General features: G+C 40.6%; 1 long non-coding RNA gene and 1 pseudogene across 1 annotated transcript; one reads left to right on the plus strand and one right to left on the minus strand.

The window, feature by feature from the left end:
- Nucleotides 1–167: 167 nt before the first annotated feature.
- LOC127122028 (putative pentatricopeptide repeat-containing protein At3g15130) lies at nt 168–19,993 on the minus strand (annotated as a pseudogene).
- On the plus strand, nt 17,334–18,676 carry LOC127118243 (uncharacterized). The gene is made up of 4 exons (XR_007802140.1): nt 17,334–17,610; nt 17,809–17,859; nt 17,987–18,216; nt 18,300–18,676. It is a non-coding gene; the product is annotated as an uncharacterized LOC127118243 (long non-coding RNA).
- Nucleotides 19,994–24,154: the final 4,161 nt, after the last annotated feature.

A 24,154-nucleotide genomic window follows, 5' to 3' on the forward strand; every position in this document is an offset into this window, starting at 1 on the left:
ACGCTGAAAACCTTGTATCGTTGTGTGCTGAACTTTAAACTCTGTTTCTGTTGAATCTGTAGGTAAAGCTCTCCGAGATTAAAGCTGCTGGTTTTTACTGCATGCCATGGGAGCCAGAGGAGTAATTGTAGACAAGTGGTCTATCAGAGTTCTTTTGGCTTGTGCTGTTAGCCTGTATATGGTTGCTGTAGCTAGACAAAAACAGAATAGGCAGAAGATGTTGACTGCTCTGCTGCTGCAAAGGGGTTTTCCAGATTGTTGCGCATATCCTTCCTTACCATCTAAGATTCACTATATCTACCAAGTGAAGCATAGGCATTGGATAAAAGTGAATAATTTCCGCAATGGTGTGGCTCCAACACCACGAGATGACGCAAAGCTTCAGCTGCTAGATCTATATCGCCACATCTAGTCGAGGCAGCAAGAAGTGATCCCCATATAGCTGCATTAGCTTCAAATGGCATTTGCAAAACCAATTTTCCGCTTCTTGAAGATGGCCAACTCGCCCAAGCAAATCAATCATGCAGCCATAATGCTCAACCTTATATTCAATTCCATATCCAGACCTCATTGACGTGAAATAATCACGACCTAGTTCAACCAATCCAACATGGCTCCAAGCAGAAAGGATGGAAATAAAGGTGACTTCGTTTGGCTTGATTCGGACCTCTTTCTCCATGCAAGCAAATACATGAAGGGATTCCTCTCCTATACCATGTAAAGCCAACCCGGAAATCATTGTTGTCCATGTTATAACAGTATTACGTTTCATATTCTCAAACAATTGTAATGCTTTACTTATGTTGCCTGATTTGCATACATGTCTATAATTGAACTCCCAACGTAGATATCAAGGTTGCAGCCGAACTTGATAGCAAAAACATGGAGTTGTTTACCCTCACATATAGCTGAAAGTTGTGAGCAAGCTGAAAAACATATTGGAAAGCTATAACTTGTAAAATTGACTCCTTCATTCAACATCTCTTTGTATAGGCCTAAAGCTTCTAATTCCATGCCGTTTTGTTTGTAAGTTCTTATGATAGAACTCTATGAACTGTCATCTTTCCATTCAATGTCAACAAAAGCTTTAAATGCATCGTCGATATGTCTACACTCAGAGTACATGTGGACTAGTGCATTGCCAACCAAAGTATGATGACACAAACATGATTTCAATATAAGTGAATGAATTTGTCTACCTGCAAGTAAATCTGATTCATTCTCACAAGACTTCAAAACAGCAACCAAAATGGCACTTTCAATTTGCAATAAGGTTGTACGACGAAGCTCTAGTAATAGTTGCATAGAAAAGCTAGATCCGTGACCCGGCCGAGCTCGAGCCAAGATCATAGAGTTCCATGCTACAATATCTTTATCATCAATCCTTCTAAACAACTTTTCCACGTCCCCTAGTTCACCGGAACCGGCATAGAGAGTCAGCAACACACTTGCCACAAAACAATCATTCTGATGCCCGTTTTTTATCATTAGGCCATGCACTTGAACACCAGTGTTCAAGTCCTCTATTTCAACACAAGCTTTCAAAGTACTAGATAACAGATGTTGATCAAGTTTCACCCTTTTTCTACACATATTCTTGAAAATACGCAGAGCTTCCGTGTATTACACGCATCACCCACTTTAGCATAAGCAGCAAACATAACATTCCAAACAGAACCATTTTCTCCAAACAACAATACAAACTCATCAAACACTTTCCATGCAGAAGAAACATCATTCCCACAAGAAGATTACATTTTAATAACCGAACAAACAAACGATAAACACGAGTCCAAACCAGTAACAACACCGACACAATGAACCTGTCTTTCCAAAACAACGTCTTTCAAAGAAACAACGGCTTTCAAAACATAAGGCAAAGAGTAAGAATCAAGCGACAAGCCTAGTTTACGAACGAAGTTGAAGAAAAAAACGGAACGTGTAGGGTTGGTTGAAGAAAGTGCGAAGATTATGTTGTTGTAGACAAAGACGTTGAATGGACGGTTGTGATTGAAGGTGAAAATGGAGTAAGAGTAGTTTGGGAAACCGAGTGAAGCGTATTTGTGAATGAAACGGGAGAGGTTGATGCAATGGGAGAGAAGTTGTTGGAGTTGTTATGATGAGGGGAGAATGGTGGGAGAGGAGGAAAATGAGGATTGATGGAAAAAATTTCAGGACCAAAATCAGGGTATGACAGTTGCCCCTATTTAAACATCCTCCACCAGAGGAAGATGAAACAACACTTTTCATCGGATCGCGGTGGGGGATGGTTAAATACTATGGAGACCCAGATTTTGATCCTGAAAAATGCAAATGTTATGATATGATATGCATGGATGCATGATTCTTTATATCATTTTTGGATTTGTCTGTTAGGGACACGGTGAATCCTTAACAGGAGATGCTACTGGACAGACTAATCTGTGGGGAACTATGATGGCCCACAGGGAAATAGACGAACAATGTACAACCAACTCGCTGGGGATAACAATCTTGATGGAGAGTCAGACACACACTGGGGAGTAATCGAAGTGAAAGTTGACAAACGACACTTAGAACACCGGATATTTTGACAGTAAGTTCACACATGACTTACTACGACTTGAATATTTTGAGAAAATTTCCACAACAAGTTCATACATGACTTGACAATATTGGAACAATCAAAGAAAAAGATTCTTCAAAACAGGTTTAAACATGACCTGGTAATACTGGAATAAAGGCTTAAAAGCAACGGGTTCATACATGACCTGACAATGCTGGGGAATACCAAGAACGATTCTGACAGCAGGTTCAGACATGACCTACCAATGTTGGGGGATATCAAAAGGTTCCATAAATAGATTCAAACATGACCTGACAATACTGGAAAACATACAAAGAAAGTTCCATCAACAGGCTCATACATGACCTAACAACATTGGGAAATTCAAAGCATTTCATCAATAGGCTCAAACATGACCTAAGAATATTAGAAAACCAAAGAATTTTTAATCAACAGGTTCATATGTGACCTCAACATTTGGATATTCAAAGAAAGTTTCACTCACAGGTTCAGACATGACCTGACGATTCTGGAGAAAGTCAAAGAATTTAATAACAGGTTCGGACGTGACCTGATAAACTAGAAAACACAAAGAAAACTTCAACCATAGGTTCATACATGACCTAAAAATACTGACAAACATACATATCAATTTTCATCAATAGGTTCATACCTGACCTGACACTTTAGAATACTTCTGACAATTCTGGAGATTTCTCACAAGAAATTCATCCAATCAAAGATCTTGGAGATTCTTAATAGGGAAATTATGCAAAACAAAGATAAGCAGGAGTCTTCTTATAAGTAGATCATCCGTGCAAAAGGCTATGATAATTCTTTACAAAGAAATCAAACAAAACCAACATTATTGGAGTTTTCTAATCATGAAAAACCTCCAAGCTTCTGGGAATTCCTCAAGATGATGAGTCATATATGACTTTCACGGAACCATCAGGAAAGACAGGGTAATTAAACTCTTTGTACGTGCCAAACAACGGTTGGACTTTTAACCGTAAGTAATGGATTACAACCAACCTTTAACGGATAGGTGCCAACAACAATTGGACTTTGACTGTAACCAATGGATTACAACCAGCTTTTAACAGATTGGTGCCAACAACAATTGGACTTTGACTGCAAGCAATGGATTATAACCAGCTTTTAACAAACAGGTGCCAGCAACAGTTGGACTTGAAATGATGTTGGCGACAACCAAACTTTAGATATCAATTACAAATGTATTTACAAACAGACTGACAATGATGCCAACGACGATTTGCACTTCTGAAACGATACTAGTGACAACTGGTCTTTGGGTCAAGGGATAACAATCAACACCATGACCGAAGGCATCACACACATGGGTACAGGGTACACTTTGAACCATACGTGATTTGATTTTTGTTTTATGCATGATATATGAATGATCATGATATGCAATGCTGACAATAGGCAGACTGGGAGTTTGCAGGGACTGTTTACAGAGATTCTGATTCCTTAACACCAATAACTCAAACCCGTACAATTAACAGGCGTATCCAGAGGAGAATCTATCATGATTGATAGTTATAAATAACCAGAGGTCCATCCTTTCAGAGGATTGATAAGTTGTGTTCCATGGAGATTTTTGTTGGTGATCCAGGAATATTCATGCAATCTTGAGACTTTCGGGAAAACAAATGATTTTCTCTTGATTTTCACATATATCAAAGTAAATTTTGTTCCTTTCACTAAATTTCAAATTCTTTTTCAAGTTTCAAAATTTCATTATTAACAAATAAATGACACTTTGCATAACAAAGAAAAACGTAAAAGAACACAACTAACAATGATTAACAGGCAAAACTTGTATTTTATTCAAGAATGGTAGCACACAAATGGCGTAGCTCCATAGAATGTTACAATTTTTGGAAAATGGCAATAAGGAAAGGTTTACGTTGAATTCAGTGACCACTAACATCCCTAATAGATATGATTCCCCAAAACCTTGCTTCTAAGGGGAGTAACTGGATTGATCTTCCGCCTCAGATTCTTCGGTGTCAATCAGTAACAACTGATGCAGTTTATGCCTTGTGCCCCTAACTTTTGCCTGGATCGCCCTTTCGGGTTTTCAATCCACCGGGACGCTCCTTTTTTCCTAAGTCGCCTTTTCAGGTTTTCAACTTAGCGAGCTACCATTTTTTTTATCCCTAACTTTTGCCTGGACCGCCCTTTCGGGTTTTCAGTCCACCGGGATACCCTTTTTTTTGCCTAAATCGCCTTTTCAGGTTTTCGACTTAGCGGGTTTTTATTAGGCATAGTATTTTTTAACTGCATCAGAGTTCACGGGGTGTGAGAGCTCTTCATCATCCATAGTTGTGAGAATCAAAGCACCTCCGGAGAAAGCTTTCTTCACAACATATGGGCCTTCATAATTGGGAGTCCACTTCCCACGTGAGTCCTTGTGTATTGGCAAGATCTTCTTAAGCACGAGGTCTCCTTCTCTGAATTCCCGAACATGTACTTTCTTGTCAAAAGCCCTTTTGAGCCGTTTCTGGTATAACTGTCCATGGCACAAAGAAGTCATTCGCTTTTCATCTATGAGGTTTAACTGATCAAATCTATTTTGAATCCATTCAGCCTCTTCTAGCTTGGTTTCCATCAGGATTCTAATTGAAGGTATCTCCACTTCGACTGGGAGAACTGCTTCCATTCCATATACCAAAGAGAATGGGGTTGCCCCTGTTGAAGTGCGGACGGAAGTCCGATATCCATGCAGTGCAAAGGGTAGCATTTCGTGCCAATCCTTAAAGATTTTCACCATTTTCTACAGGATCTTCTTGATGTTTTTATTAGCGGCTTCAACAGTGCCATTCATCTTTGGACGATACGGTGAAGAGTTATGGTGCTCAACCTTGAAGCTTTCACATAGTTCCTTCATTGTCTTATTGTTCAGATTCATCCCATTATCTGTGATGATCCGGCTTGGAACTCCATAACGGCAAATGATCTCTTTCTTGAGGAACCGTGCAACCACTTGTTTTGTCACATTAGCGTAAGAGGCGACTTCTACCTATTTGGTAAAGTAATCAATGGCAACCAGGATGAAGTGGTGACCATTGGAAGCTTTAGGCTCGATGGCGCCAATCATGTCGATGCCCCACATTGAGAAAGGCCAAGGTGACGTCAAAACATTTAGTAGAGTCGGAGGCACGTGTACCTTGTCGACATAGATTTGGCATTTATGAAATTTTCTAGCATAATTGAAGTAGTCGGATTCCATGGTCAACCAGTAATAACTAGCTCTCAAAATCTTCTTGGCCATGGCATGCCCATTGGCATGAGTTCCAAAGGATCCTTCATGAACCTTCTTGATTAACAGGTCCGCTTCACGTCCGTCCACGCATCTGAGCAGAACCATGTCGTGGTTTCTCTTGTATAACACACCATTGCTTAAGAAGAATTTGGATGTTAACTTCCTCAATGTTTTCTTGTCAAGGGTTGTTGCATCTGTTGGATATTCTTGATTTTGCAAAAAGCATTTGATGTCGTGAAACCAAGGTTTACCATCGGCTTCCTCTTCAACCGACTGGCAGTAGGCAGGCTCAACTTTCCTCTCGATCTGAATGAGAGGTGCTTCATTATGGAATCTAACTTGGTACATTGAAGCCAACATAGCCAAAGCATCAACAATTTGATTCTCAGTTCTCGGGATATGACAGAAAGTGATTTCGTCAAAGTATTTTATTAGTTCTATGACATAGGCACGATATGGGATCAACTTGGCATCACGGGTTTCCCATTCGCCTTTGACTTGGTATATCACCAAGGCTGAGTCTCCACATACTTCAAGAATTTTGATTCGGAGGTCAATTGCTACTTTAATGCCTAGGATGCACGCCTCATATTCTGTTATATTGTTTGTGCAATCAAAACACAACCTTGCTGTGAAAGGAGTGTATCCACCATTCGGATTCAATAGAACAACTCCTACACCATGCCCCATGTAATTGGAGGAACCATCGAACATGAGCTTCCACCGAGATCCGGGTTCAAGTCCTTCATCGAGTCCTGGGATTTCACAATCTTTTACTACCATGATGTCTTCATTCGGGAAGTCAAACTTCAACGCCTGGTAGTCTTCAACAGGCTGGTTTGCCAGGTAATCAGACAACATGCTTCCTTTGATGGCTTTCTAAGAAACATATTGGATGTCATACTCAGATAGTAACATCTGCCAACGGGCGAGTCTTCCAGTCAAAACAGGCTTTTCAAAGATATACTTTATTGGATCCATTTTTGAGATCAACAAAGTAGTGTGGCAAATCATGTATTGTCTTAGACGACGAGCGGCCCATGCTAAAGCACAACAAGTTTTCTCCAAGAGTGAGTATCGGGTTTCACAATCGGTAAATCTCTTACTTAGATAGTAAATGGCATGCTCCTTTCGGCCGGTTTCGTCATGTTGTCCCAGCACACATCCCATTGACTTTTCAAGCACTGTTAAGTACATAAAGAATGGTTTCCCCTGAACAGGTGGAATTAGAATAGGGGGCTCTTGCAGGTATTGTCCGATCTTCTCAAAAGCCATTTGGCAGTCAGAGTTCCATTCAACTGCTTGATCTTTTCTAAGCAACTTGAATATAGGTTCACACGTAGCAGTCATATGAGATATAAACCTAGAGATGTAGTTCAAACGTCCCAGGAATCCTCTAACTTCCTTCTCTGTACGTGGAACAAGCATTTCTTATATTGCCCTAACCTTGTCTGGATCTACCTCAATTCCTCGTTGACTAACAATGAAACCAAGCAACTTTCCAGACCGGACACCGAAGGTGCATTTAGCAGGATTCAACCGTAGTCGAAATTTCTGAAGACGCTTAAATAGCTTTTGCAAGTGATCTATATGATCCTCTTCACTTTGGGATTTTGCAATCATATCATCTATATAAACCTCAATTTCCTTATGCATCATATCATGGAAAAGAGTGACCATTGCTCTTTGGTAAGTTGCCCCAACATTTTTGAGACCGAATGGCATGACCTTGTAGCAAAATGTTCCCCAAGGGGTGATGCATGTGGTCTTTTCCATGTCTTCTGGATCCATCTTAATTTGATTATAACCCGAGAATCCGTCCATAAAGGAGAAGACCGTGAACTTAGCAGTGTTATCTACCAGAGTGTCAATATGTGGCAGGGGGAAATCGTCCTTTGGACTAGCTTTGTTTAAATCCCTATAATCAACACACATCCTGACCTTGCCATCCTTTTTGGGTACTGGTACAATATTAGCTGCCCATTGGGGGTACTTCGCAACTGATAGAAAACCGGCATCAAATTGACGTTTCACCTCGTCACAAATCTTTAGAGCCATGTCGGGTCTTGCTCTTCGGAGCTTCTGCTTTACTGGCGGGTGATCTGGATGTAGTGGTAGCTTGTGGACAACAATATCAGTATCTAAACCTGGCATATCCTGATACGACCAAGCAAATACGTCTACATATTCTTGTAGCAATTTGATCAATCTTTCTTTGATGCTTTCCCCAAGTGTAGTCCCAACTTTGACCTCTTTCTTGTCTTCCTCAGTGCCAAGGTTGATTGTTTCCACTGGTTCTTGATGCGGCTGAAGGGCCTTTGAGTCGTGCTCGAGCAGCCTTTCCAATTCTTCAGGGAAATCACAATCTTCCTCACTATCCTCTTCCGCTTGGTAGATGGGGAGTTCAAAGTTATAGGAAGTAGTGGGGTCATCGAAATCAACTGGTTTATTGATTATTCTGCATGTTTTTTAATGATGGTTTTTTAGAAAAATGGAAATAAAATGCAAAAGAAATAAAAATATTTTTTTAGTTTTTGAAAGGATTGTCATTTTAAGGAAAGAAAAACAAATGAATGAACGATAAGAATTTGAACAAAATGCTCTTTATTTGTCATAATGATTTTGAAATTTAAAGGGGCCCTACAAATGATCCATTAACCTTGGGCAAAGCTAAGGATTTTCAAAAAACAAAGGAAAACACAATTACTTTGACATAGGAAAAACTTCTGGAATCTCAACTGCTTCCCAATTTGTCAAGGATGCTTCACACCGGTATATCAGATTTGATGCTTCTCCATCTTCAGTGTCATCTTCAACTGCACCAACCTGATCTCTATGGATAAATCCTGTGCTCAGGAAAACTTCTTGTATGCTCCGCGCGCGGTCCTTTGTAGGGACCAGGGCTCCTCCATTGGCAAAAGGCTTGTACCCCAAACCAAAATGATCATTTTTCTCGCTGACGTTGATGACTTGCCCCCAACCTGCAGGACCTCCACTTTCAACAGCTGACCTTGCACTATTCAAAGAGGCAAACGACAAACTGGTTTTCTCAATAGGATCCTTCACCTCAGCAAGTGTGGCATTGGATATTTCAAGTGCTTGGAAAGAGGTCTCTAAGGCATCCTCATCAGCCTCGATATAACGGAAAGAGGAGAGTTGATTGATGATAAAATCTTCTTCACCCGAGACAATGACGAGCATTTCATCGACAACAAACTTCATTTTTTGATGCAAAGTAGAAGTTACTGCCCCAATAGCATGTATCCATGGACGTCCCAAAAGGCATCTGTAAGCGGGGTTTATGTCCATGACTTGGAAATTGATGGGGAATACATGTGGTCCGATCTGGATTGGTAGCTCTACCTCCCCAACTACCGTCCTTCGAGAACCATCAAACGCTTTTACCACAAGTGCACTAGGTTTCAATTCCGAACCTTGGTAAGACAATTTAGCAAGTGCCCTCTTTGGTAGAACATTGAGGGACGATCCAGTGTCAACTAAAACTCTAGCCAGAGCATCTTCTTGGCACTTTATGGATACATGTAAGGCGCGGTTGTGATTCTTCCCTTCTTCGGGTAGCTCTTCAATACTGAAACTTAGAGTGTCGCAGGCTGTGATATTGGCGACCACCCCATCGAATTGGCCAACAGTTATATCTTGGGTAACATGAGCTTGAGCAAGCACTTTCAGTAGAGCCTCCCTATGAGCTTCAGAATTTAGAAGCAAAGACAAGATAGATATTTTTGACGGTGTCTGATGTAACTGATCAACTATCTTGTAGTTGCTTTTCTTTATTATTCTTAGAAATTCACTTGCTTCATCTGCTTGCACTGACGGCTGTGTCCCTCCATACTCCGGGGTAGGATTTACAGTTGCAGCTTCCCTTGTTAGTTCTTGAGGGTTTATATTAATATTGGGAGTATAAATCCGACCGCTGCGGGTCATTCTGCTCGTCCCTGCGATGTTAGTGATATCGGTGTCAACATTCTCCAAGCCTTTCTCACTTTCAACAACTTTGGGTTTTCCATCTACCACTCCATCTACCACAGTTATATCATATTTCCAGGGTACCGCCTTGGTGCTTTCAAAAGGAAAGGGGGTAGGCATACAAACTACCACGGGTGATGGATGAACAACATTTTTTCTGTGATAAGTTATCTCAACCGGTTCTGGTAGATTGAAAACGGGTTCAATGACTGAAACTTCCTCGTTTGTTGTTGGACCACAAACTTGCAAAACACCTTAATCCATCAAGTTTTGAATATCACTTCGTACCACTTTACATCCCCTCGGATGAACGAAACATTCTTCACATTTATCGTGGCGTGTATTAATCAGACTAGCCCCCACCAATCTTGCATGAAGTGCTATCAACGAAGTTTTAACATTTTCAACATTTTTGATTATACAAACATCAGAAACATCCTCGATGGCATTAACATCACCATGCACCGGCAGAGGGTTACTTTTTACGTTGGGTCCGATATCTCGGAATGAAAGAATCTTCTTCTCAACCAGCTCACGCACAATATGCTTCAAAGCATAACATCCTTCTAGATCATGCCCAGGGGCACCCTCATGGAAAGGACAATGGGCATCTGGATTGTACCATGGAGGTAAGGGATTTGGTGGAGGACCCAAAGGTCTGGGAGTCACCAACCCTTTTCGTAGTAACGATGGGTACAATTCAATGTACGTCATAGGGATTGAAGCAAACAGAAGTCTACCTCTTTGTACCCTATTTTGATTTGGAGGATTTTGTGGACGAGGAGCCTGTGCCCTTGGCTGTTGATAAGCAGGTGGCGCGGGTGCTTGCTGGTATACTGGTGTTTGTTGAATAGGTTGATAGACAGGAGCTTGTGACTGGTTGAAATTTGGTGTGACTGCTGCCACATACGGTTGTTGAACATACTGCACTGGATAAGTTGGTTGCTGCTGAGCAAATTGATGTTGCTTCTTCCATGAAAGACTCCTCCTTTGACTGGTCGACACTGCATTTGTTTCACCTTCTTTCTGTCTTTGAAAGCTTCCGGGAAACTTTTTGGCATTATTACCAGATGTTTCAGAGGTGGTTCTCATTTTTCCATTCTTCAATCCAAGCTCGACCTTTATGCCCACGGCAACCAAGTCAGAGAAGCTTGTAGATACACTACTCACCATCCTTTCATAGAACATAGGTTTTACCGTATCCATGAACCAATCTGCTAACTCCTTCTCAGCAAGGGGTGGTTCGACTTGCGAGGCCACTTCCCTCTATCGTTGTGCATATTCCTTAAAAGACTCGTTATCTTTCTGGGACATGCTGAGCAATTTCCTCCTATCTGGGGCCATATCCATGTTATACTTATAATGTTGGATGAAAGCGTTAGATAAGTCTTGGAAACAACGAATTCTACTTTGACCAAGGCTTAAGTACCACTTAGAGGGAGCACCCCTTAAGCTGTCTTGGAAGCAATGTATCATAAGTTTATCGTCCTCTACGTGCGCAACCATTTTTCGATAGTACATAATAAGGTGACTTTTAGGACATGAGTGGCCCTCATACCTATCGAAATCTGGGGTCTTGAATTTTGCAGGAATCACAAGACCTGACACTAAGCACATCTCCTTAGCAGTAGCACCAAAAACTTGGTTACCTTCCATAGCCCTTAACCTTTTCTCAAGAATCTGGAAATTCTCTTTCATCCCTCTTATGTCTTCCTGCCTTTCATCCTCTTCGTCCAAAAAGTCCGGAGTATATTGTTGATCCTCAAAATAAGGTTGCACGTGTGCACAGACAAGGGGTGGTGCGAACGTGTGGACCACTGGATGAGTTTCATTGATAGTTGGTAAAGGAGCCGTCTGCTGAGTGGATTGTGCAAAACCGGGGGGGCCTTCAACTGGAGGTGTGAAACCAGGAGGTAAACCATAGCTGGCCAAGTGGTTGGTACTGTCCTTGCAGGTTGGGGTTCAATCGTAGGACCGATGATTTCTTAAACGACCGTCGTTTGGGTGTCCAACTTGGCCCTAATGACCTGTAGTATCTCCATGACTTGACCCATGTTTCCTCGTAGGTCTTCAAGTTCTGATCTTACTCTCTCCAATTCTTGTTCTTGATCTGCCATTCTTTGACGAGCGCTGGCTCTGGTGTTGTAGTGGTGTTGAGGACTCAGTGTGTAACAACTGAATAGAGAAAACGGAATGAGTTTTTATTTATTTATATGGAGAATGCATGAATGAATGTATGAATGCATTTTATGTTTATTTATTTTTAGGGATTCTTATAAACGTTGCAGTTGTTGAGCACGCACTTTGAAAGTAATGTGAACAGAAACAGAAAACAATAGTCAGAAGCTGATGCAAAAATTCAATACCCATTCATTCAATGAAGCCAAAGAGTACGAAGTATACAGTCAAAGTGGGTACAAAACATTAAGCCAAATACAAAAATTGGAAATAACACAAAGCAAACAACTTAAAGAGTCCTCTTAGCAACTCGCTCTTTGTGGGCCTTCAATTCTTCTTTGAATCTTCGCATCATCCTTTCGCAAAGCAAAACAAGGTCACGAGCCGAAGGATGAGTGTTATTTTCATCCATGTCCTCTAGAGCATTTTCTAATTTCCATGGTAAGTCTATGGCCACACCATTACAAAACTCTATGAGGTTAGCCAACTTTGTACGGTATGCATCAACACTTGGCTGCAGAAGGTCGATGGTGCATTCATACTCATCCAATATCTCATTCAAATGCTTCCTATGATTTAGCCAACCCATGCTTTGGCTCTTCAGAGACTCATATTGTTCCTTCCAATAACTAGCCAGCTCCTTGTTGGTATTCAACTCATCACACTTCTCTTCCCAGGCTTTAAGACATATTTGAGAGGCTCTATGGGCTTGTTCCTTAAGACGTCTTTCACGCGCCACTTCAGCTTCGGAGCTTCGAAGTTGCCCCTTCAGTTCTTGTATTTGGGCTTCAAGCTCCTCCCTTACCTCCTTCTTTTGCTTAGTGGCTAGGTCCCACCAACGCTTCCACTCTTGTCCATCTCTTTTAGCCTTAGCTAACTCATCACGGAGTGAACCTAATCCACTATCAGCCTGATCTAGGCACTCCAAGACTCTTTCCTTGAGATCTTGCTCAATTCTGTTCTTCTTACAACTCTCCTCCAAAAGTTCCTTCCTTTGGTTACTCTTCCTTTTGAGAATCATATTTTTCCCAGTTTCTTTGTAGAGTTCAGATTGCAGATCATCTTTCTCCTTTCCAAGTTTAGCTACCATGGCTCGAAGTTCTTCCACCTCTTCAAGAGAAACAGGGACTGGTTCTGGTGAAGTAGACCTTAGAGGAATCTCTATAGAAAAAGGGAGCTTCACAACTTTGATCCTCTCCGAGACCCATTGTTGATAAGGAACCCTTGATGCATCATTCTTCTTTACTAATTCTGTTCCTTTGGTATGCACCTTTTCCCAGGAGCGAATGATCTTACGGAGGAGAAAAGGATCATTGGTTCCCATATCATTCAAAACTATCTCTTCTAACTCTTTATCATCGGGCTTCCCACGCATAGGGTATCCAAACTGTCGCAAAGCTAACATGGGGTTGTAGCTGATGCAACCTTTAGATCCTATTAGTGGTACATTTGGGAAACTACCACAACTGATAATGATTTCTTCAACATTCAGCTTGTGTCGGTACCAAATGATATCCTTACTAGACAAAGACACCAGAGTTCTTGCCCACTCCTCATTGGACATTTCACTGATGTGAGCATTAGGCTTGAACACATATGAGATAAGCCAATTATAGAGCAATGGAAGGCAACATATTAACATTCCATTCTTCTTTTGATGTCGAGTATGCAAAGTATGAAAAGTGTCAGCTAGTAGTGGAGGAACCAAACTTTGTTTATCCTTCCAAATGGCCCAAAAGATACTTATGGCAGCTGAATCTATAAAACCTTCATGGGTTGGGAACAATACTAGCCCATATATGAGAAAAGCTAGTATATTTGCCAATGCATCCTAATGATGTATCACAAACAACCTTTCTGCTTCTTCTTCTAGGTAAGCCCTCCAAAGACCAAGGAGATTCTCCCTCTTCTTCCAATTAGCCAATGCATCAGATATGGGGATGTAGAGGGCAAGGGCTAGCATCTCTACCTCAGGTACCTGACCAATCCTATTATACGGTGTCCTTCCTTTCATAGAAAATCCCAAGAGCCGGTCGAATTCCTCCAAGGTTGGAGTCAACTGAAAGTCTTGGAATAAGAAACTTCGAAGCAGAGGATCATAGAACTGAGCTAAAGCGGTGATGGCTGGTGTTTGAACATCTACTGAGAGAAGATCCAAAATACGGCCAAAATTTCCTTGCAAAGTAACCCTGAAGCATGCGGGAAGTTCATTCAAAAGTCTTGATATGTTGGCAATATCTGGCATTTTGGCTTTGAATGGTAATGTTTTCCTTCTTTCTGAACCCATTACAAGCTTTTTGTGCTAGCAACTGCGTATTCAAAAATTCCCTGAAAACAAAATTTTGTACGAGTGTCATGATGTTATGCAAATGATCATGAATGCATGGTATTTGGTTTTGGGATATCATAAGGTAACTCAAAACACCCTATTTGGTAGGCTTCTTAATAGATAGTTCTAAGTTGGTTACCCATAAACCCACTCACAGAATAGTTTCTACGTTTTTGATAAGGTTCCCAGAGTCATGGACCATAATCGTATCAACATCATGCAACAGGCTAGCCGCTTTATGACAAGAGTGACGAAAGGTCTCTTCTGAGCGGGGTTTTCATGTTGGGTGCAACAAGGAGAGGCCCTTGGAGTCCAACATTACACAACCACCAAAGCAGAAACTGGTTCTAAGAGGGGCTTCTAGAGTCATGGACCCTTCATGAATCAACTTCATGCAACATGCTAGCTGTCTTATAACGAGATCTACAAACAGGTCTACTCTAGGGGAGTCTTCATGCTAGGCACGCAAGTAGTGGCCCTTGGGGACTAACACTACACAACTTCCAATTCTAAACTTATGTGTTCTCTCTTCTTTTTTCAAAGCTCGGGTGTAGAGCTTTATTCATGATATCAAAATCCCAACACCCACACATAGATATATATATACAGATATAAAAATGCGATAAAACAGAGATAAAGAAAGCATATAACAAAGGAAAAAAGAAACAAATAAAGCTAACACACATAAAAAAACCTAACTAAACTAGGGTTGACTCACATAGGGATGTTCCTATCCCCAGCAGAGTCGCCATCTGTCGTACCTCGAGACAAATGGGAGACACGACTTAAGCGAAGCGCAACCGCACGCTCGCAATGATGGACTGAACAGAGTCGCCACCGAACTTTATTTATTCCTAAAAAGGAAAGGGGAAATATCGATAAAACCCAAGACAAAACGACAATGATTATTGGTCGTCGCAACCAAATCAGGGTTCGGGAGTCGATTACGCAAGGGGAAGGTATTAGCACCCCTCACGTCCGTTGTATTCAACGGGAACCATTTAGTTAGTTTCGTTTTGAATGTTAGCTTATGTTAGTCTTCTCAAGTTATTATGAGGGAAAAAAAGAAATAGTATCAAAAGAAAAGAGAAGATGTTTTTGGATTTTTGCAATAAAGGGGACTAAACCTAAGTTTTTTTTATTAATGGGCCTGACAAGATTTACAAATCCTGCTCCTACGTATCTCAATAGAGAAGTCAAGACTTACGTAGTTCTGGGTAGAAAAATGTTTGTTTGTTGGTCAATTTTAGCGAAAGCTATATTGTATTAATCGACGAAAACATTGTTTTACCCAAAACAGATGAGGAGCGGACGTATACCACACATCGAATGGATTTACAAATCATCATTCGGAAAAACGTCACTTATCTCGACTCAACAGTCATGGCCGAAACATTGTTTTGCATCATCTTAAGACAATATATCTTTCGTTTATGAAAAAAGTTTTTCTAATTAATCGCACGGCGGCGAGAAAGAGTTTGATTGATTGGATGTATTTTTGAGTAATGGCGAGAACTTGGATGAGCGAGATATTCATCTCGAATCCTAGTCTCAGGAGTGCACGGTATACACCATGCTCCATTTCCATCTTTATTAAAAGAGTGTTTAATAAAGATTAAGTGTTTTGAATTTTGATTGAGAAAGGGGTTTGAAGAAACCGCATTGACAATTTTAGACGATGGCGAGAGCTAAGATAGGCAAGGCATCCACCTTGAATCTTAATCTCAGGAGTGCATGATATACACCATGTTCCATTTCCATCTTTATTGAAAAAGTGTTAAGGTAGGAATTAAGTATTTTTTTGAGTTTGAAAGACGAATATTTATAAGAACGAGACATAAGCCCCGAGATCAATAATTCAGGGTTCCACCGGAATGCTAGATTCCAATGGTCCTCTTTCATTCGAATTATTTAAGAAAATTAATTAATGGACAACGAACACTTGATAAGAATCCATTGTTCAAAGAGTTACGCCAGAATGCTTGATCCTAACGGCCCTTATTTTGTCCAAGTTAATTAAAGTGTTTTAGGGACGAAAGAAAAGAATGAATGGTTAACCAAAAACGCGTGGCTCAGAATCAATCATTCGAGAGTTCCCACCAGAATGCTAGATTCCAATGGGAGGAAATGAAATTAAATGTTGAAACTATGGAAAGTTAGTGAAATTTAAATCGAAAATTTAGTGAATTTGAATGTGATTATTTACATGTGTAATGGTATGAACATAGATACCAATAACCTAATTAAATTAACCAACACATGGAAATCAATTAACCGTACAAAATCCCATATAAAAAAAAGTCAATAATTAAGAAAATCTAAAAAAAACTAAACATTTAAAATCTAAACAACTAATTAACGATTAAATTAAATTAATCAAATAAAAATATAAAAGTAAAATAAATAGTAAGAATTTATAAAAAATTTAAATGAAACAGTAAGCATAAAAAATAAAAATATGAAGATATGCTATTCCCAAGTATCGAATCCATCCCACTAAAGAAAGTGAAGTTGCTTCCTCTCCACTCAACCACTTGTTTTCATTTGTTACCTTAATAACAACTTGCATATATAAACAAGAATAGATTAAAATAAAAATTAAAATAAAAAACTAGAATGAGATGGTCTGTTGGACTAATCAAAGCCCACAAAAATGGTGAGAGGGATCCCAAAGATCAACCCTAGCCGCCTGACTGTTGGGTGGGAATAACAACACTTCAATCACCATTAATACCAGCAAACAAAAGTTAATAACAAATTGCAAGAAAAAACTAAACGACAGGTGGGCTTTAATTAGATTTTAAATTCTTGTTTAAAATAAATAAAAGAAAAGGAAATGAATGAATGCATAGCAAACCCAGAATACTCATTCGTCTTCCTCACGAAGACCAACTAAACCAAACTCTCGCACTCTACTCTCATTCTAAATGCAAAAAAAAAAACCATGGCTTTAAAGAAATTAACAAAAAGCACTCACCTTTGTCACTTGTTCTTCACCTCTTCGCTTCGTCAATCACCGGTGGAAGGAGGAGACAAATTTTTCGGTGGAAGATTACTAGGTTTCGCTACAGTAGCCGTCCATTTTCTTAGGGTTTTTTCATGGTCGCCGCTCTCTAACCTTTTTCTCTTCTCCCCCTCGCCGCTACCTAACCCCTCCTTTTATACTCACCATGTTAGGGTTTCAGATTCGGCTTATGGAGATCAAAAGGGTATCTCTTGGAAGTGCTTTAAGGTGCTCAGTTTGTTTGCCTCATTTTGGTACTTAATCTGAAAAAGGTAATACGATCCTATGCTTTCTTGCTTTGAATTCGTCTTGATTCTCTTTTTGGTTGCTTGAGGAATTTTTACCGCCGGTGAGAAAGGTTTCACCACTGTGAACCTGTTTAGGCGAAAATAGGACTTATTTCTTCTTTTTCTTTCTTCGAAATTCATACTGATTTTTGTGTTGTTGTTGTATTCTTTTTTATTTGATAGGTTCGGCAATGGAATATTTGATGCGTTTGACGGTTTGAACTGTTATTGCAGGTTGTGTGTAGGAACTTATCAATTGATACGCCATTCTCACTAGTAGTAAACCCCTCTGATGAACATATCACTTTATTATCCTTCAAAATTCTAATGTTACTGATAGTTTTTCTTCTTGGTGGTACAGACTTAACATTAACAACAATCGGATTCGGCAAGCCTGAATCAGATAACGGTGAAGTATCAGAACCGTCTGAAGCTCCACTTCCATCCAGAGATACATTGGCTGGTTTGATTTTGGCTTTTAAACCTTTGTGAAATGCCCCAGTATACACATGGGCTTTTAGCCAATTGACTATTTCGTGTTGCACATCAGGGGCCATATAACCTTCCTGCAAATTGATATTTGCAGTCAATGTATCTGGCGAAATGCCAATCTCCAATGCTACATTGTGTATGATTTTGTAACAATTTGACATTGTTTGTTGTTGTTTTGGCAGGACAACTGCAACTTCAATCAAGTCTATATTTGCACCATCTGTACGTGGCTCAGCAGTTCCTGATTTTAGGAGATTTGAGATTGTATCATGCTTATTGCATTTCTCAACAATGCCAAAACCTAAAAGTGCTGCATTTGAGCAGGATTCTTGTGCATCAATTGATACCGGCCATTGAGAAGAGGAATCAACATTAACGGGCTGACTTTCATCAAACCATTTATTTCGCTGTTAACTTGTTGAACTTCGAGCTGATGGACACTTTTTTGCAGGCATTTATTCAAGTTATGAACGGTACACTCTACACCCAAGTTAGTTCGCATTGCAGGAGGATGTGTCTAAGTCCACATATTAGATGACTTGGTCATCTACGTCAACTGCTTCAGCAGGGTTACTCACCCTAATTCGATTCCTTTTCCTTCAACGCTGAAAACCTTGTATCGTTGTGTGCTGAACTTTAAACTCTGTTTCTGTTGAATCTGTAGGTAAAGCTCTCCGAGATTAAAGCTGCTGGTTTTTACTGCATGCCATGGGAGCCAGAGGAGTAATTGTAGACAAGTGGTCTTTCAGAGTTCTTTTGGCTTGTGCTGTTGGAAGTGCTGTTAGCCTGTATATGGTTGCTGTAGCCAGACAAAGGGGTTTTCCAGATTGTTGCGCATATCCTTCCTTACCATCCAAGATTCACTCCATCTACCAAGTGAAGCATAGGCATTGGATAAAAGTGAATAATTTCCGCAATGGTGTGGCTCCAACACCACGAGATGACGCAAAGCTTCAGCTGCTAGATCTATATCGCCACATCTAGTCGAGGCAGCAAGAAGTGATCCCTATATAGCTGCATTAGCTTCAAATGGCATCTGCAAAACCAATTTTCCGCTTCTTGAAGACGGCTAACTCGCCCAAGCAAATCAATCATGCAGCCATAATGCTCAACCTTATGTTCAATTCCATATCCAGACCTCATTGACGTGAAATAATCACGACCTAGTTCAACCAATCCAACATGGTCCAAGCAGAAAGGATGGCAATAAAGGTGACTTCGTTTGGCTTGATTCGGACCTCTTTCTCCATGCAAGCAAATACATGAAGGGCTTCCTCTCCTATACCATGTAAAGCCAACCCGGAAATCATTGTTGTCCATGTTATAACAGTATTACGTTTCATATTCTCAAACCATTGTAATGCTTTACTTATGTTGCCTGATTTGCATACATGTCTATAATTGAACTCCCAACGTAGATATCAAGGTTGCAGCCGAACTTGATAGCAAAAACATGGAGTTGTTTACCCTCACATATAGCTGAAAGTTGTGAGCAAGCTGAAAAACATATTGGAAAGCTATAACTTGTAAAATTGACTCCTTCGTTCAACATCTCTTTGTATAGGCCTAAAGCTTCTAATTCCATGCCGTTTTGTTTGTAAGTTCTTATGATAGAACTCTATGAACTGTCATATTTCCATTCAATGTCAACAAAAGCTTTAAATGCATTGTCGATATGTCTACACTCAGAGTACATGTGGACTAGTGCATTGCCAACCAAAGTATGATGACACAAACATGATTTCAATATAAGTGAATGAATTTGTCTACCTGCAAGTAAATCTGATTCATTCTCACAAGACTTCAAAACAGCAACCAAAGTGGCACTTTCAATTTGCAATAAGGTTATACGACGAAGCTCTAGTAATAGTTGCATAGAATGGCTAGATCCGTGACCCGGCCGAGCTCAAGCCAAGATCATAAAGTTTCATGCTACAATATCTTTATCATCAATCCTTCTAAACAACTTTTCCACGTCCCCTAGTTCACCAGAACTGACATAGAGAGTCAGCAACATACTTGCCACAAAACAATCATTCTGATGCCCATTTTTTTATCATTAGGCCATGCACTTGAACACCAGTGTTCAAGTCCTCTATTTCAACACAAGCTTTAAAAGTACTAGATAACACATGTTGATCAAGTTTCACCCTTTGTCTACACATATTCTTGAAAATATGCACAGCTTCCGTGTATTACACACATCACCCACTTTAGCATAAGCAGCAAACATAGCATTCCAAACAGAACCATTTTCTCCAAACAACAATATAAACTCATCAAACACTTTCCGTGCATAAGAAACATCATTCCCACAAGAAGAATACATTTGAATAACCGAACAAACAAACGATAAATACGAGTCCAAACCAGTAACAACACCGGCACAATGAACCTGTCTTTCCAAAACAACGTCTTTCAAAGAAACAACGACTTTCAAAACATAAGGCAAAGAGTAAGAATCAAGCGACAAGCCTAGTTTACGAACGAAGTTGAAGAACAAAACGAAACGTGTAGGGTTGGTTGAAGAAAGTGCGAAGATTATGTTGTTGTAGACAAAGACGTTAAATGGACGGTTGTGATTGAAGGTGAAAATGGAGTAAGAGTAGTTTGGGAAACTGAGTGAAGCGTATTTATGAATGAAACGGGAGAGGTTGATGCAATGGGAGAGAAGTTGTTGGAGTTGTTGTGATGAGGGGAGAATGGTGGGAGAGGAGGAAAATGAGGATTGATGGAAAAAAATTCAGGACCAAAATCAGGGTATGACAAGTACCATTTGCCAATGAGCAACCCTTTCGGTGAGAGCTGGCTTCTCAAATATATACTTGACTGGATCAATTTTAGAGATCAGTAAGGTTGTGTGAGTCAGCATGTATTGTCTCAATCGCTTAGCAGCCCATGCAAGTGCACAACATGTCTTTTCAAGCATTGAGTATCTCGACTCGCAATTTGTGAATTTTTTACTCAGGTAGTAGATGGCATGCTCTTTCCCACCTGTCTCATCGTGTTGACCGAGAATACAACCCATGGAATTATCAAGTACTGTCAAATACATAATCAGCGGTCTCCCTGGGACTGGAGGCATAAGGATTGAAGGATTCTGCAAACACTCTTTTATTTTTTCAAAAGCCCTTTGGCAATCATCATTCCACCTGATAGCCTGATCTTTTCTTAACAATTTGAATATTGGCTCACACGTGGCTGTTAGGTGAGAGATGAACCTTACAATGTAATTCAACCTCCCTAAGAAACCACGAACTTGTTTTTCTGTTCTTGGCTCAAGCATTTCTTATATTGCTTTCACTTTGGTCAGATCCACCTCAATCCCTTTTTCACTAACAATAAAACCCAGCAGTTTTCCAGATCTCACCCCGAAAGTACACTTGTTCGGATTAAGCCTCAGCTTGAATTTCCTCAAACGCTCAAACAGTTCTGCAAATTCACCAAATGTTCTTCTTCCGTCTGAGATTTGGAAATCATATCATCAACATAAACCTCAATTTCATGATGAATCATATCATGGAAAAGAGTCACCATAGCTCGTTGATATGTTGCCCCAGCATTTTTAAGACCAAACGGCATCACCTTGACGTCGATGTGAGGTAATGGGAAATCGTCTTTAGGACTAGCTCTGTTCAGATCCCGGTAGTCAACACACATCGGTACCTTTCCATCCTTCTTAGGTACTGGAACAATATTTGCAACCCATGGCGGATAATTTGTAACCGCTAGAAACCATGCATCCAACTGTTTTTGCACTTCTTCCTTTATCTTGACAGCCATTTCTGGTCTCGTTCTTCTGAGCTTCTGCTTGACCGGAGGACAATCCTCTTTGAGAGGCAAACGATGTACCACAATGTCTGTGTCAAGCCCTGTCATATCCTAATAAGACCAAGCGAAGATGTCAACATACTCTTGCAGCAATTCAATCAGCCCCTTCTTCATATTATCTTCCAAAGCAACCCCTATCTTGATTTCTCTCTTGACGTCCTCGGTGCCAAGATTAATCACTTCAATAGACTCTTGATGTGGTTGAATGACCCTTTCCTCCCGTTTTAATAATCTAGCAAGTTCTTCAGGGAGTTCATAGTCTTCATCACCCTCTTCTTCAGCTTGAAAGATTGGATTTTCAAAGTCGAAGCGAGCCATAGCAAAACTGTTATCAATAGGATCCGGCGATGTGCATCTGCATGAGTGATGGTATGTGCTTATGAGTGTGAACAAGGAGCGAAAACTAAACAAAACATTTCCAAAATATATATTTTTTTGATTTTTGAAAGCTGAAAAAATAGAAAAACACTGAACATAATATTTAAATGCAAAAAGACGTCCTTTATTTATGATAAAAAATGCAGGTATCCACATAGATGAGCCCTACAATGAGTCATTACACCCTGGGCGGAACGTAAGACTTGGATATGCATGAATAAACAAAGAAAATTACTCTTCAAGAAGAGTGACTTGGATAATCTCTTCAGAAGACCAATTGCGGAGAACTTCACCCGGAACTCTTGGATGCACCCAGTTATCAATGTCACAATCACTATCCCCATCCTCTTCGTTGATTGCAGAGACCTGGCCATACTGAATGATGCCAGCACTAGAGACATTGGGAATTACAAAATCAGCAGGAACAACATTTGTAGATTCATCAACGAAAATGGCATCTTTAGACAAGAGGGGATTAGCATCTGCATTCTCAACAACCCCTTCAACAGACCTTTGGGCAGATAGGTCTTCAGCTTGAAGGACACCATCGTCAAGCAAGGCCTGGATACCCTGCTGCAGCTTCATACAACCCCTGCTCTGTGCAGCACAACCCAAACAACCACTTTCGCAACCAGGGAAAACATCTGCCTTCAGCAAGCATTCTTTGATTTCTAACAGCGGAGTCTTCAGTTTCAACACATCTTTGACTAACTTGACTTCTCCTTCCAGCATATTAACATTTGCCCTACCATGCTGCGGCATGGGATTGTTTGACAACATTGGGAGCCGGCGCAAAGTTAATGGCCTTTGAATCAATGAGGTCCTGAACTACGTGCTTAAAAGCTTTGCAGTTCTCAATAGTATGGCCAGGTGCCCCAAAGTGGAACTCACACCTAGCATTGGCGTCATAACCCACTGGAAGCCTGCCAACGGGAGAAGCCAAAGTGCGTAACTGCACAAGTTGCAATTGTTGAAGGTTGGCAAGCAATTGGGCATACGACATCGAAAGAGTGTCAAAATGCCTATCCATCATCCTTTGTCTCTGTTGATAAGCAGGTCTTTTACCCTGTTGTTATTGGTATTGGTTTTGTTGACGCTGAGGTTATTGTTGTTGTGCTGGTGCTGCAGCCGGAATGGTCACAGCTGCAACATAAGGTTGCTGATGGTAATTCTGAAAACTGCTCCTTTGGTTACCTCTGCTCTGATAAGAAGACACAACATTTGCATCCCCTTCTCTCCTCTTCTGTCCTCCTAAGAACGGCTTCTTTGACCCCGAAGGTGATCCAACCCCATTTTGGATCTTACACGTCTTCAAGTAGTTCTCCACCCTCTCACCGGTAGAAACCACATCAGCAAAATTCAAGGCGTTGCAACCCACTAGACGCTCCAAATAAGATCCAGGAAGTGTGTTCATAAACATGTTGGCCATCTTTTTTTCCAGCATCGGAGGCTGAACACGGGTAGCCATCTCTCTCCAGCGTTGAGCATACTCCTTGAAGCACTCGTTGCTCTTGAGAGACAGATTCTGAAGTTGAGTCTTGTCACGTGCCATATCCGCATTGTACTGATATTGCTTCACAAAAGCCTCAGCCAAGTCTCTCCAGCAGCGAATATGGGCTTTGTCCAGCCTCATATACCCCTCCAAGGATGCCCCAGCTAGGCTGTCCTGGAATAAGTACATGAGCAGCTTCTCATCATCAGAATACGTAACCATCTTGTGGAAGTAAGCTTGCACATGAGTCTTCGGGCAAGAGTTGCCATTGTATTTATCGAAAACTGGGACTCTGAACTTTGGTGGAACTCTCACACATGGGACCAGCCCGAAGTC

This window comes from Lathyrus oleraceus, chromosome 2 (genome assembly GCF_024323335.1).
Source record: "Lathyrus oleraceus cultivar Zhongwan6 chromosome 2, CAAS_Psat_ZW6_1.0, whole genome shotgun sequence".
Taxonomy (NCBI): Eukaryota; Viridiplantae; Streptophyta; class Magnoliopsida; order Fabales; family Fabaceae; genus Lathyrus; species Lathyrus oleraceus.